Source organism: Pogona vitticeps, chromosome 1, assembly GCF_051106095.1.
Source record: "Pogona vitticeps strain Pit_001003342236 chromosome 1, PviZW2.1, whole genome shotgun sequence".
NCBI lineage: Eukaryota > Metazoa > Chordata > Lepidosauria > Squamata > Agamidae > Pogona > Pogona vitticeps.
In genome coordinates, this window is record NC_135783.1 from 135,043,847 (window position 1) to 135,059,517 (window position 15,671).

The 15,671-nt window shown below is 44.2% G+C and overlaps 1 protein-coding gene across 5 annotated transcripts in view; it reads left to right on the forward strand.

Annotated features, from left to right (window-relative positions):
- The window catches only part of GRHL1 (grainyhead like transcription factor 1), a 75,687-nt gene that overhangs the window by 38,071 nt on the left and 21,945 nt on the right, over nucleotides 1-15,671 (forward strand). The gene's annotated exons all lie outside the window — the stretch shown is intronic.

Genomic DNA, 15,671 nt, shown 5'->3' on the forward strand with positions numbered 1-15,671 from the left:
GGTCTAGAGGGGCGGGGTAAAAATCAAATAAATAAATAAATAAATAAATAAATAAATAAATAAATAAATAAATAAATAATTCTCTATGAGTTTGTCCAGTGTCCCTTTTAGCCTGTTCTCATTGAGGGTTGTCAGAATGTCTTCTAGGCAGTGAATTCTGCAGTCCTGTTATGCATGACAGGAAAAAATTGTTCTCTTTGCCTGCCTTGAATGGTCCAGATCCTCCCTGGGTGGTCCAGATCCTCCCTCTCTTATAGGTACTTTTTCCATACAATGCATAATTTTATACACTGTTAACATCCCACCATCCATAACAACATCATGTTATTACCTCTTCCTCCTCCTCCTTTCTCCTCCTGCCAGTGTCTGTGGACCCAAGCCTACGTTTGACAGCTGCCCTTTGTAAGCCACTTTTCACATTGTCTCACCTCAGCTGAGGAGAATAACTCCCAAAAGGAAGCAGATTAAATGGGGTAGATTAAATCAGTATTAGTCATACTGGAGACTGTGGACAGTATCCGCCCTTCCCAGCATGTAAGAGCAGTAGGGGCACAGGTGGGGAGGAGGAAACCTCCTGCTTAAAATGGGTTTGAATTCCACCTCCTTAGCCCCACCCTAACCACCTGCCCACTGGAGCTTTTAACTTCAGTGCTTGAGAGCCACAGTGCCTTTGCCTTTTTTTCCACCTGTATCGGAGAGACGATCTGGGCCGTGGTTGAGGAGGGAGGAAATGGAGAGCCTTCACAGTTTAATTTGGCAGTGGACTAGCTAAGGAAAGATTTGAAGGCAGAGGAGGAGATAATTAGGGGATGGGCAAAGGAAGGTGTTCCAAACCTTTATTGCTAAATAAATATTCCTGTCTCACCAGGTAAGCCTGATGTGTTTATCCTTCCAGCCCAAATGGCAGGGTGTCAGATGCCTAAAATGCCATTCCTTGTGAAACGGGTATAGCATGATCTCCACGAGAATGGAAATTGGGGGGTATCGGGGGTCAGGAACCTGCAAGGGCCACACTGATCTCTGAGAGCCATATGGTACTCACCCTAGATCTCTTCCCCCCCCCTCACACACACACACGTCCTTGATCCTTATAGGGACTTCCTATTGAACTAGTTTTAGGAAGGGGATTTTTGACATTTGGTAGCCATAGAAGCCCCATCAACAGGATCCAATGAATGATGGTTTTTCCTATTCTTATTTATTTATTTATTTATTTGATTGATTGATTGATTGATTGATTGATTGATTGATTGATTGATTGATTGATTGATTGATTGATTGATTGATACCCCGCCCATCTGGCCTATAAGACCACTCTAGGCGGCTTCTTGCAAAGGAACCAAGTGTGCCCTTAAATTGTCTTTGCAGACTTGGATCAAACGAACCAAGACCTGTGCCCTCTCCCTCCCTCCTTCTCCCCCCCCCTTGCACACCCAAAGAACAGACAGGGCAGGTAGCAGCGCCATGCACAGAAGGTGGCACTTGTGAGCAGCGCACAACAAGTACATAGAAGGTAGGGCAACAATTATATGCCTCTGTCTTACAATGCAAGTCCCACTGTTTGGCAATTCAAAAGCGAGTACCATTATGTTTAATGGGGTTGACTCTGAGGTAAGTGCAGATGACCATAACAAGTCAAAATATTTCTTTGGAAGGGGTAGGAATACTCAGACCTATTCTAAGCTCAGTTAGTGGGGGGGGGCCTTGATCCAGGAGTCCATCAACACAGTGACTGTGAGGGATCCAAGGCTAGATGCAAAACCCCAAATGGGCCATTCCAGGATGCTTCCAGAATGCCACATTTTGCAGCCAAGAACCAACAGAAGGCCATTCACTGAACATTCATGCCCACTGAGCCTGGGGCCTCCAGACATGCCACCAGGTTAGCTGAAGTCTTCTTTTCCAGAAGAAGTGTGTGTGTTTTTGTGTGTGTGCACGCACCTACATTTGCACATGTGCACGCACATGCATCCTAAATCTCTTTTTTCTCTCCTCCCATGCTGAGTTTGTTTATCTAAGAGGATGAAGATTAGTCTGTTACTTGCATTTGAATTACAGTGGTGCCTCGCTTAACGATCGCTCCGTTGAGCGATGAAATCGCTTTGCGATGGACTTTTGCCCATCGCTGGAGCGATCGCTTAGCGATGTCCTCTATGGCTAAAATTTGCTTTGCGATGATCGCGGGGAAGTGATCATGGCAAAGCGAACTTTTTTAAACAGCTAATCGGTGGTTCCAAAATGGCCGCTGCAAAAAAATGGCCACCGCTGTTTTGCCTCGCTGTAGAGGCACCCAAAATGGCTGCCGCTATGGAGGAATTTCGCTTTAAGGTAAGTTTTTAGCCCATAGGAACGTATTAAACGTTTTAATACGTTCCTATGGGCTTTTTAAAATCGCTTAGCGATGAAATCACTTAGTGATGTTTTTTCTGGAACGGATTAACATCGCTAAGTGAGGCACCACTGTATTCAAGTTTTCCACCTGCAGTCTGCAAGCGTGAACTGCAACCACTTTTTTCAAAAGGAGTTGGAGCTCCAGGAGAACGACTGTCCTGCAGTAAAATGGGGTCCGCACATATTGCACTACAATGCCTGTTGTGCCTAACTGTTTGTTGTGCTGGTTCAGGTGGTAATGGCAGTTGTTGTCCAGCAGCACTTTTGAGGAATCAAGGTTGGAGGAAAGCTGGTGCAGATCCTACAGAACATCCCATTTCTTTTCCAAATCAATCTCGTAGCTACTACAAGTTAGTGAAATGTGAACAGCGATGTCTCGTATTTGTGTTCTGGGGTTGCCAGCTTTCTAATTTAACTTTTCTTGCTTTTTTAAGTGGACAGACTTGAGGGTGGTTCTTGATCAGATTACTCTTTTTAGACAGAGCAGCAATTCTTTCCCAGCTCTCTGATCTTATCAGGAGGAGACCTAGCCAATTTCAACAATTTTTATTGCATGGTTCATTTGCTCTGCTGCTTTTTTCCTTTCCTTTTCACAAAGGCCTTGTGTGCATGAAGAAGGTGGAGGAAAGAGCTACAAAAAACCTTGCGCTTAGAGTGAAGCCTTTCTTAAAAAATTTTTATTATGAAGATGAATGCTGACTTTTGCACTCAATGGTTTGATGAACCTGCATGGATATTGGTCATGTCACTTGCGGCAAATCCCCCTTCTTAGCCTAGTGTGGATGGAAGAGGAGGTTGTTCCTGAGAGGGCCTATAGAAGGAGATCAAAATATGTGTGTATCTGACTTTTCAGCCATCAAATCTTCAAATTGATTTAGTTTTTATTTTCTTTTTCCTTTCCCCCTTCCTCTCCCAGTCATTCTATAACATTCAATATCGGTATTACTGTTATTGTATGGACTACAACTCAACTTCTCCCTCCAACAACGCTGGGGTTTGTGGCCCCAGGACTTCTTTGTAGTTCAAAGTCCGCGTATGACTTTTATTCCCCCCCCCAACATCACTACAAAGCATAAGCAGTTGATTCTTACTCGCTCACTCACACACAAACATATACCTTCCCCTGACCTGTGTCAGGAACCCGGATGCCACAGCCCCCTCCTGGGCCACAACATAGAGTCACCATGACAGGAGAGGGAGGGTTGTCCAAGCTGCCGCCATCCGATCATCAGGGGCCACCACCTTGCCAATAACAAGGGGGCCTTAAGTAAGCCCAAGACCCACCTTTCTCAGTCCACTTCCTGGAGACAAATAGCAGCACCACATTTATTGAAATATTTATTTATGTATTTATTTATTTAAAACCCTCCAATAGAATCAAAACAGTGCTGCTCGGATCTATGTAATTCAGTAGAGAAGTGTCCTTGACACTTAGTCATGCTGGCTGGGAGGTTGTGGGAGATGTCCTCTGCAAAAGTAACTTCCCCCATACTCTGCTTTCTATGAGCCATGGCTCTGTGGGAGGCCCACCTTGCCCTGATGTCTTACAACGGATCTCTGCCCCATCGTTTTGTAACATAAACCAGATGTGTGATTATATTCCTAGGCTCTTCCTCCCACACATAGCAGTGCATCCCCAGATGATGGCCAGTAGCCGATGTCCCCTAGAGCAGTGGTCCCCAACCTTGGCCCTCCAGATGTTCTTGGGCTTCAACTTCCAGAAATCCTGGCCAGCAGAGGTGGTGGTGAAGGCTTCTGGGAGTTGTAGTCCAAGCATCTGGAGGCCCAAGGTTGGGGACCACTGCCCTAGAGAGCATTCAAGAGCATTGAAAGAAGGTTAAAGATTAAAAGCCCCAAAGGAAAGAGCTGGCAGGCGGTGCTGTTCTCCTGAAGTGTTTTCTGAGGCTGGGTTCAGAGGGGCAGCTACCTGGAATGAGTGCTTTTAAATTCCTTTCCTTGTAAGGTGGCTAAAACTAGAGCGAGGAGGAGATGTTTGGCTATGAACAAAATAGCCAAACAGGCTTGCAGAGTGTAGCTGTTTGTCCTATTTCATGCGCTTTTTGTGGAACTGGGAGAACGAAGCACCTTCTTCAGCCACTTAATGTCCCACTCAAGGTAGAAATACGTGTGGCAGATAGTCCATGAGTAGAAGATGGGAATTCTAAACCATGTGAGTTTCCTGAGTGTCACAGTGTGTGTGCTTCTCACCTCTGGCTTTATGCAGTTTAGCTCGCTTCGTTTGGTGGCTGGTCTTCAGAACTTAAACACTGGATTCCTCTGAAGTTTGATTTCACAGGCATAAGGAGAACTACGTACCTCAATCACCTCTCTTCAACACCAGCGTTCTTTCAGGTCTAATGATGGACTACCTCTGACATCTGTTTGTCAACTCCGTTTTGTGCTGAATTATGAATGTTGAAGGCCTTTCTCTTTAGCAGGGGATGTGTGCGCATCAGGAGACCAGTACCTCCAAGTGCTAGGAAGGTAAGGGAGTACAGGAGATGCACAAGGGGTCAGACACAGACACAGGGTCAGACTAGATAGTGGCTGCAATCCTGTTGCACAGTTTCACAAAAACTGCAACCCCGTTTTTGGAAACCAATTGCTGTATGTTAAGAAATCTCTGCAGGCATTATCTGTTGCTCTCCGAGTTGCACGACTCAATGTGCAATAGATAATGTTGACAGAGATTTCTTAACCTATGGCAATTTGCTTCCAGAAGTTAGTGCCATTTGCCAAATACATTTATTGTGTTTGTTTTGCCGAGGTGTTCCTCCCAGCGGTGAAAGATGTCTGTCGTTGCACATGCTTTTTTTTAACCTATACATCTTGCATTTAGCATGCTTTGCATTGCAGTTTGTCATGGAAAATAAATGAAGGCTCAATTTGCAAATATGTTGAGGCATATCTTTCTGAGGAAATTCCATCATGGGATGAATAACGGGTAAACTGTAAAAAAAAAAAAATTCCGTTAACTAATAGTTTGATCTTCAGTTAGAAGAACACCATCCAAAAAAACCCCAGGTTTGGCTTGCGCACGGCCATGAAAAGCAAAAAGAAAGGTGTGTTCTTTTGTGTAAAAGTACTCTTGAGACAGGTCAGGTCTATACAGAAACCAAGCAGCATTATGTATGAGAGAGTTCTTCTCCTTTGTATTTTCTCTTTCTTCCCAGCACCTTTTCTCTAGTTCACTAGGTGCTGTCAAGAGTCAAGTAAAGGAAGGATAGTTCATTGTTAGTCATGAGTCTTTCACCTTCCTGTTCACCCTTAGCCACTTAAGCATTTCAAGGTATGGTTGTATTATTCCAGTTCTCCAAATCTGGGTGTCCTATTTTGCATATTAGGCCATTGAAGTGGCCTTGTTTGCATAGTGTGCAACATTGTACATTATGCAAATTAAGCGATTAAATGGTTGCATTCTTTTTGTGCCAATATGGTTTAGCCTTGGCATCACTGATAGAGGAACCACTGGTCTTGGAGAGGTGCACAGTGTAGAGATTGGGAACGTTTGACATGTGACAAAGTAAGGAGGGGGAACTGCGTAGAGCCTCCATGTATGTTGCAGATGTACAGCATAGAAAGAAAGAAAGAACAGCATTTTACTACACACAGGGATTTGTAGGGATGTTCTCATGACCTGGCTATTGGTTTTGGCCATCGGTTTTTACTGAGGATCCATGGAAACACAACTGGAACCACCTGCTACGTGACCTGCAGGAAACAAGAGCGATGTGCAGATGTCAGGGTAGAAAACAGAGTGTGATTTTCTTCACAAATGCAGCTTGAATATTTTATTGCAATTAGAAAATAGCCTAGCTTTGACATCTCTCTCTCTTTCTCAAAGCAAGTGCCAATCCATGTTTTGTTTTCACTGCTGTTTGATATAAAACCTTCCTTAAGCCCCTTACTGTGAGTGGCTGTTTGTTTCATTGCTATGGAACTGTATTGTCATCGGGGGATATTGTTCCTAGCAGACCTTGGACAATTTATTTTTCAGGTGACGCCATCCAAGATTCCAAACAGACATTCAGTGGTTGGGGCAGTGGTTCCCAAAGTTTTTCAGCTCACGGCTCCCTTGACTTACTGGCCACTGGCTGCTGTTCCCCCGAACAGGATACTTTTGCAGGGGGGAGGGGAGGGGAGGGGACAGGGGAAGCCTGGCCACTACTGCCTCCATCTGTCATTATTCTTTATTCGCTGTGCAGGACCAGTGGTGGTGGTGGCGGCGGCTAGGTTCGGCAAGCAGGAGATGGCAGTGGCGATGAAAAGCCGGAGAGGGGATGAGAGGGCGGTGGTAGGAGAACAGAGAAAAGAGACGCCATATTAAAATAATTATTGCTGGCAGGGAAGGGGATTCCGTGGCACCTGGAGCAGGCACCACAGCGCATAGCTTGGGAACCACTGGGCTGGGGGATTCTGGGAGCTGTAGTCCAAGAAAAGAACTTCCTAATAAATACAGCTGTACCAGGCTTCTATTCACATTCATTAGGTACATGACCAACATTCCCTCTAATTTTCAGCTCTGCTCCTCACTGTGGGTGTGACTCAGCCCCCCCCGTTCCATCACAACCAGAACAATTGCTGTGGGTGCATAGAGGAAGAGGTGTTCCACACGGGGGGGGGGCAGAGTCACATGCACTCGCGCAGCCGCACACCTTAGAGGGAACTTTGTGCTTGACTCATTTGACTTAGTAGAACATAGACCGAAGCAAGCTGTTCAGAGAGCCAGCCCAAGGCAAATACATGTAGAATGGGTATTTGGAAAGAACATTTTAATTTCTTCATTGCTGCTTCAAAAATATTCCTAGAAAGTTAAGATTCAGAGTAGCCGTGAATCAGCAGCAGGAGCAAAATACTGATTTGCATGTTTTGCCTGGTGTCTTCAGTTCTATAAGGGCTAGAGACTTCCTTTTGTCCCCCCCCCCCAGGCCAGCTGATGGGCTAAACAAGCTGTGGGGATCCTACTTAAAATTCAGGTAAAACCAAGCTATAGGATAACCTGCCAACGCAATTTCCGGGCCATTTCTACAGCAAACAAAGAAGGAGAATTCCGCGAGTCATTTCTGGCTTCTGCTTCGTTCTTGTGGAGGGGGTCGGGTTGATATACTGTCTTTACCCAAGTTTTCTTTTGAGAGGCAAGCCCAGAAGGTCTCCCTGTGATCAGGCCACAGAAGTACGTAGCTGGGTGGAAGAAGGGAGGGAATGTGCCTTTTTTGAACTTCTGAGCGTAAGCCAATCAGAGTTGCTGGGGCCTGCATCCACTGTTGGATGGCCCAGGACAATTCTGAGTCTTTTATGGCTGCATCAATAACCAGGGGAAATGGTTTCGGTTGTTCAGATTCCTCAGTAAAAGCCCCAAGCTCTGTTGTATCAGTGTGTTGTGGTAGATAAATATGGAGTCTGAAGATCTCTTGGTATGCATTTCTGATTCCAATATTCAGCTTTCTTATCCAATCAGCCTGCGGTATGGAGAGTTGTCCTAGTTTCAGAGCTGTCACAGCTCTGCTCTGGCCATCCTTCCAGATGTTACTACCATAGCCAGAAAAGGCCTTTGCCATCTTGGCAGAAGCTTCCTTGCTGCTCCTTGTGGGTGGAAAATAAAGAACTAACAAACAAGAGAGCCCAAGGCACGGTGACACAAAGGGCTTCCTGGAGAGTTAAGATGCTAAATATCGGTCAGGTCAGGTCACCGTAGCCCTGATACAGCAAAGGCACTTGTGCCCTTCCCTCTGCCACCACGAACTGGCAACGAAGATTTCAGTTATGGCTGAAGGATGCCTGTGACTCAGGCAGGTGAAGAGAGTATGTCTTCATGGGAGTAGACTCAGGGCTAACCTCCAGGTATTTTGCTCTCTGATGCAAAGCACAAGGTAGTTTTACCCAGCAACTCTCTCCCATTGCACCTATGAACTGGCAGTTCAATAGGAGGGTGGAAGAGTGTCTTCCTGGAACTGGGGCCGGTTGGGGGACAAGGAGAAAAAGTGTGACCTGGGGGAACGGCTTGGGTGACCCGGACAGCAGTAACAGCCTGGATGCTGCCCCTGCTGTCCCCTCGGTATCTGCTGCCTGAGGCTACTTCCTCAGCCATCCTCATGGTAGAGCTGGTTCTGACTGGGCTCACCACACAAAGTAGACTGTTTGTATAAATACGGCTAAACATTTTTGTGAGAGCCAGCACTGAGGTGCAACATTGTTGGAAGCAGATGAGATTTATCTTTTTTTTTTTTAAACAGCTATTTGATACCTTAGAATGATAATCCTAGAAATGACCTCTGTCCCCCCACGTATCTCTCTGGTCTGTGTCATCCTCTCTACTTGCTGCCGTATAAAAGGGCCTCCCACAAGAGTACTGTGCGAAAGCCTTTGATTGTGAGCACCCACACAAATCAGTCTGCCAGCCCAAGGTTTGCTTGATGGCAGAGTTTATGTCTTGGCAGTGACTCACCATTTTCATTTTCTTAGAAGAGAGCGATACTGGGCGCAAGTGCCCCAGGGCACTGTGGGAGAACGAACACGAGGAGTGAGTTCCTAGCCACCGTTGCTACCCTGAATGGCATCACTGGTGTGTAGTTTTTGGGAGGGCTTTGAAGCTATTCAGTGTGTACCCGGTGGGTTGTAGTGACAGATTAGGACTCTGGAGAAGAGGCTTCAGATCCTCACTTGGCCATGGAAACTCATTGGGGGGAACGTGGAACTGGTAAAACCACTCCTTAATTATCTCACTTCTTTTGAAAGCCCTATTTAGGGTCGCTATACGTCAGTTTTGACTTGATAGAACATAAGTAAGAAACTTGAAGCTACCTTCTGTTGCTTGTATTGACGCTAAGCCTGATCATCCAAAGAGCTTTTCAACCTACGTCCGCTGTTGCCATATGTCACCAGGGCCCAGTGGTTCTCTCGTTCTTATAGAGTGGGTGGACTTGGGATGGGAGAATGTGACCTTAGTTGTAATAGACCTGGTTCTTGCCTCTTACGATGGCATAGGAACTGATAGCCACAAAGGGCCCTTGTATCAGCCTTGCCAAAGCTATGAATTTGCTAGGTGGTAGCCCCCGGTTTAAAGAGCCTCGTCCTCAAGAGATGTTGTTGGATCACCACTTGGAAAACCCCTCACCATTGCCTAGGCTCGCTGGGGCAGATGGGATTTGTACTTCAATAACATCTTGGAGGGCTACGTGTTCTACATTCATGCTCTGTTCCCTCTGCTCCCATCTTGTGCCCTACAGTGTTAACACTGGCCTACCTTACAAGAGTGGGATAAGATTTTTGTGTTGAAGCAGCTTAAATTTTTTTTAAAGTTTTATATAAAATATAGATTTATTGTTTATAATACTTCTGCTCCATCTGTGAAGATTCTCAGTCATTCAGGTGAGAAAGAAGTCTAGTTGCCATGACAAAGCTTCCAGAAAACGTCTGCCTCAGTTGTACCAGAACAGGTTGGACTGTTAAAAGATCTGTCTGTTTCAAGGGAATTACCCTGTTCTTTACCATCATATGCTTCTTTGCTTTATTTCGCTTGTCAAAGAGGGTTTAAATCAAAGAAGAGTAGTCTTCTCAACAAATAACATCTCCGTGATTTTTCTTTACCCTCGACTGTGGTTATGTTTCCCCCCGGTTGTTTTCTGAAGAAAGTACACAGTTTCCCATAATCAGAGCTGAGCTCAAGGCCTTTGTATTTGCATAATGCTAACTTATTATGTGAATAAGAGTGATAAATCATTATTTCGCCCTTTTCTTAGACTGGCGAAGTTTTCCTGAAGCTGTAATTGACGTGTTCCATTAGAATAAGGCGTTGCTGCCTTTTGCTTGTATGAAGATACTCGTTTGGTTGGGATGAAACTAAAAGGGAGGCACAAGAATGAGTCAACCAGCCTTGGCATCTTCAAAAAAAAGGAGTGTAGCCTTGATACTGGCATTGCAATCTTTAGCTTGTTTACTCTGGAGTAAGTTCTGTTGGGGTCACAAGGGCTACTTCCTGGTGAATATGCACAGGATGGCAACCTCAGTATTGTTCCTTCTTCCTCAAAAACAAAATGTTGTAGTAATTGCTGTGAAGAGAAGTTACTCTTATCTTTGGAGCAATCCTGCCTTCTCCCCAATCACCATTTAGTTTTTGGGGTTATTCTATGTTATTTCATTTTGTGCTGCTGCTGCTTGTTCGCCTCCTACCAGTTGGCCGTCATCATGGTTATTCTGGCTTTTCATGAGGCAGCTTTAAACCGTGATGCTGTGGATGCATCCAAACCAGAGTTCTTCAGCCAACAAGTTCTTCGCCTTTCTGCATTTCTTTTCCTATTTGAATGATCAGCTGCAACAACCTTTATTTTTCACTTCACACAATCAGATCCTCCTGCATTTTTGATATTTTATGATAGCCAAGTAACCTTCTAGGGTAATGAGGAAAAAAAGTGTCTCACACATTCTTTGAAACAATGGCTAAAATCCTGTTTGTGCAGCTGTGCTGCTTAAGGATGATGATGTCATCAGCCGTGGCAATTTTTCTGAAATAAAAAAATTCTGATTTCTCCCCATTTGTGGTATTGGAAACTGAAGACTCATCCTCATCTTGCAGATCCTAATGGCTTCCCGGTGAGGACCTACATTCCACTAGAATTACAGAATTTTCAAGAGGGGAATCAGAAAAAAAATTCTGAAAAATTGCAGCAGTTGATGACATCATCAGCCTTACGTAGAGCATAATTTACAGAATAGGATTTCGGCCAAATGTCTTTTGATAAATAAAGTCTCAGTTTTATCATCTGTCTGAGTAGGGCACGTAGGTTTTTATCCCAGGAGATAACAGATGTGCCTGGGTGTACATAAATACTCAGATAACCTGCACAGTCTACAGGTGTTGGGGGTCCGTTTTGCATTGTGAATTATTTAATACAGCACATCGTATCTTTGACTCTAAACAGCATGGCGTACGGATGGCGTGCACTGTAAAGCTTTGCATATGCAGGGTCTTGCTTTCATTCTGTCCATGAAACACAGTGATCAAAATCCTACTAATGCCTGCTGGTGTAACACACTTAGCAGCAGCGTGCAACAGCACATGCCTGTGCCAGCTTCTTAATTTGTGGCAATTTGCCACTGCCATTTACACCAGTTTTCTTATGCCAGCATGAAAGTGCCATAGAATTGTGTCCAGTGCTCTGCAAACCTGTCTCAAATCTTCCTTATCTGATAGAGATGTTTCTTTACTCAGATCATTCTTTTTTTTTCTGCATATCGGAGTGACTGCCTGAGAACTCTCTGAGCCGTTTGCATGGGTAGGATAGAAATCACATCCTTGCACGCCTACTCTCCTGCAAGGACATGTACCAATCATCAGCCACCGCTTTGTTAAAACGCCCATTAAAGAGCTACCTAGATCTTTTTTTTTCCCCCTTCCAAAAACAAGCCTGTGTGTTCATACGGCTAGGAATGCGGAAGGAACCTCCAAAAGTAGACTAGGTGTCAGAAGAGGAATCTTGCTCTACAGGCTGAAGATGTTCAGCAACATTTGGATTTACATACTCCTCTGACAGTCTTTGGGTGGGGAACTAGTTGGTGTAAGTCACCTACCCTTGTTTTCCTTTAAGGTATGGCTTCTTCTCTGAAATGGACTTAAGCAAAATGGCATTTCAGAGAGGGAGGTGGAATTCAGTCCAAACGGGGGCTTTTTGTTTTATTTTGTTTTGTTTTAAGTAAAGAATCAAAATGCACATCTTGAACCTAGTGGGACAGTAATGTATCTGAGATGAAGGGCTGTTAATAATGAGGCTTTTATGCATTTACCACCAAGCAAGTTGAAGCCATCCAGATAATATAATCCGAGTCAATGTAGGATGGCATCTTTGCCTTCCTACCTGTACATATTGACTTTACTTTCTGTTCTTTCAGGTTCACTGCTGGGAGGGGGTGTGATGGAGCTAAAACGGTGAATATTCTGCGTATGAGCGTCTAAATTCCATTAAGCACACCCCACCCCGCGTACATAACTTGAACTCTACTAGAACTTAGATACATCCCTTTCTTGGACTCCAGTCCCCAGTGGTCATGCCAGCTGGTGAACTGCAGTTCAAAAAGGACGCTTCCTAGCCATGAGCATCTCAGAAAGCATTGGAGAAGCAGCATGCACCCAGAGAGGCTAGTAATTTTCACACAACAGTTTTCTGGTCCTCACAACAGAAAACAGTATGCAGCGTTGTTAAGATTTTTTAATTAAACACAAAAACTTCCTCAGCAGGTTGATGCTTTTCAGAATCATGGATCCGGGCTATTCTGAGAACAGAACAGCTCTACCCTTTGTATTGCAAACACAGTTATGCGCAATAGCAAGGGGCCAAAAACCTTCCAGGAAGCCCACAAGCAGGGCAGGAAACGGATCTGTTCCTCCTCTCTTTTGCCTTCAGCCTCTGGAATCTATAAGTAGGCAGCAATTACAATTAGAGCAGCTGCTGAATGTGGCCAGACCCCCCCCCCTTTTGATAGCCATGTGTCCTCTAATTGTAGGTCAAAGAAAAAAAGAAAGAAAGAAAAGATTTTTGATTTCAGAATAACTCAGCATGATATCTCAGCCAAGCACACCAACCCATGCCAATCCTCCCCTCCCCCGAGCCATACATAATTAATCAATAGAGGTGAGTGAACTCTACTCACAGGACCGGTGGGTGTCTTGGCTCCTGGAACTGTTCTAGGTAGAAATGTGCAACAGAGATTGTAAAGTATTACTATCTCAATACGTAACAGGGTGTGCATTTTTAATGTTTATTTATAAAGTGTGTTTTTTACCCCTTGATGTGGGGATATAAACTGGTGGGACATTCCTAGTCTTCTGTGTTTTCTAACTGCAGTCACACTGTGTGCAAGCAAACACAGGACAGAGTATTTAAAAATGCATAAAAGCCCCTGTATGGGCGGAGGATGCTATTATTTACATTTTAGTGACAATTCGCCCAGGAAAGGAAAAGGAAAAAGGAGGACAGACAGGAGTTTTGCAGTAGCTTCGAGACTGAAAGATTTGTGCTAGCATGAGCTTTTGTGTGTTAATTTCTACTTCCTGAAGGGCATTGTTATTGTCCAGATGTTGCAGAGTCAGGATCTTCTGTGAAATTAAATCTGTCTTTCTTTGAGGTATCACAAGCCTCTTTCTGTGTCACCCTGGAACATTATTTTGTAAAACTTCACATGCTAGTACACTACATCTGTGTTACACTATTTTTGTAGCATTTCGTATTGTAAGAACAACTGTTATTTATCTTGTTTTTCCTCTTCTTTTGATAACATGACATGATGACAAGCATTTGCAGTGCCTTGTATGGAATGAATGGCAGTTTAGAATTGCAGTAGCTGCTTTATTCCACAAGAGGTCGCCCACTCCCTGCTGATCAGTTTTGATTTTAATTTTTATTTGAAGAAAAATAACATTTAGCTGAGATGTGCTGTAAATAGCAATAAACTACTGTAAGTGATGCCACTTACTATTGGAACAACCTAACTTAGTTTATATCTGCTTCCAGTTGAACAAGTGTATTCACATGGTAAATGCTGAAGCAGTAATAGTGCCCAGTCACTGTGTTTGCATGATAATGGTTGTTTGGTAAGGGCACTTCAACAACGAACACAGAATAAAACAAATGCTAAAATAAAATGAAATAAAAATATCAATCAGTCAGTCAAAAACCTTTATTGGCATTAAAACCAGTAACCGTATAATCAAGTATAAATAAAAATAAAGACAAAGACATAGTAGCACCTTAAAGACTCGTCATTTAGTCGTGTCTGACTCTTCGTGACCCCATGGACCAGAGCACGCCAGGCCCTCCTCTCTTCCACTGCCTCCCGGAGTTGTGTCAGATTCATGTTGGTGGCTTCGCAGACACAGTCCAGCCATCTCATCCTCGGTCGTCCCCTTCTCCTCCTGCCTTCACACTTTCCCAACATCAGGGTCTTTTCCAGGGAGTCTTCTCTTCTCATGAGATGGCCAAAGCATTGGAGCCTCAGCTTCAGGATCTGTCCTTCCAGTGAGCACTCAGGGTTGATTTCCTTTAGAATTGATAGGTTTGTTCTCCTTGCAGTCCAGGGGATTCTCAAGAGCCTCCTCCAGCACCACAATTCAAAGGCATCAATTCTTCGGCGGTCAGCTTTCTTTATGGTCCAGCTCTCACTTCCATACATCACGACAGGAAAAACCATAGCTTTGACTATTCGGACTTTTGTTTGCAAGGTGATGTCTCTGCTTTTTAGGATGCAGTCAAGATTTGTCATCGCTTTCCTCCCAAGAAGCAGGCGTCTTTTAATTTCGTGGCTGCTGTCTCCATCGGCAGTGATCATGGAGCCCAGGAAAATAAAATCTGTCACTGCCTCCATATCTTCCCCTTCTATTTCCCAGGAGGTGATGGGACCATGGCCATGATCTTAGTTTTTTTGATGTTGAGTTTCAGACCATTTTTTGCACTCTCTTCTTTCACCCTCATTACAAGGTTCTTTAATTCCTCCTCACTTTCTGCCATCAGAGTGGTGTCATCTGCATATCGGAGGTTGTTGATATTTCTTCCGGCAATCTTAATTCCGGCTTGGGATTCCTCCAGTCCAGCCTTCCGCATGATGTATTCTGCATATAAGTTGAATAAGCTGGGAGACAATATACAGCCTTGTCGTACTCCTTTCCCTTAAAGACTAAGTGCTATATAAAACTTTTTAATTGTTTTAATGTTTTGCTTTTTAGTTGCTTTCTCTCACTTCACTGTGCTTTCATGTTAAGCTTTGTTCCTACATTGCAAAGTCCAAATACATTACCATTGCGTTGCCATACAAACTTACATAAAAGAAATCAGCCAATGTGCAGGAAACTGGGGGGTGTAAAGCCTGCCACCCTGCAGATGATGTTGGATGGCAGCTTGCTGATGGAAGTTGAGGTCCAACAACAACTGAAAGGCTGGGTTCCCCCATTCTGGACCTGTATAGTGACTGTTTTTAATCACCTTGCTCATAAATAAAGACACAAAATTTGGACACTGCACCAGTGAATGAGGGAAGGCTATCTGAAACTAGCCTGTGTGCTACACGGCATTCATAGACATTCCTGTTCTTGCAATGGGGAATGGCTGGCCAAAGCAGCTTGGACAAGTGAGGTACCTGAGGTGGGAATATGCAAAATATTTTGTGAAACCCTCATTGAAAAAACATTGCCTTATGCTGGAATCCTGCACAAGCTCACCTGGGCAGTCGGGATGCTTCACGATACAGGGCTCTTAGTACTACTGTCAAAAGACATTCTACAGCAATTCCGTCTT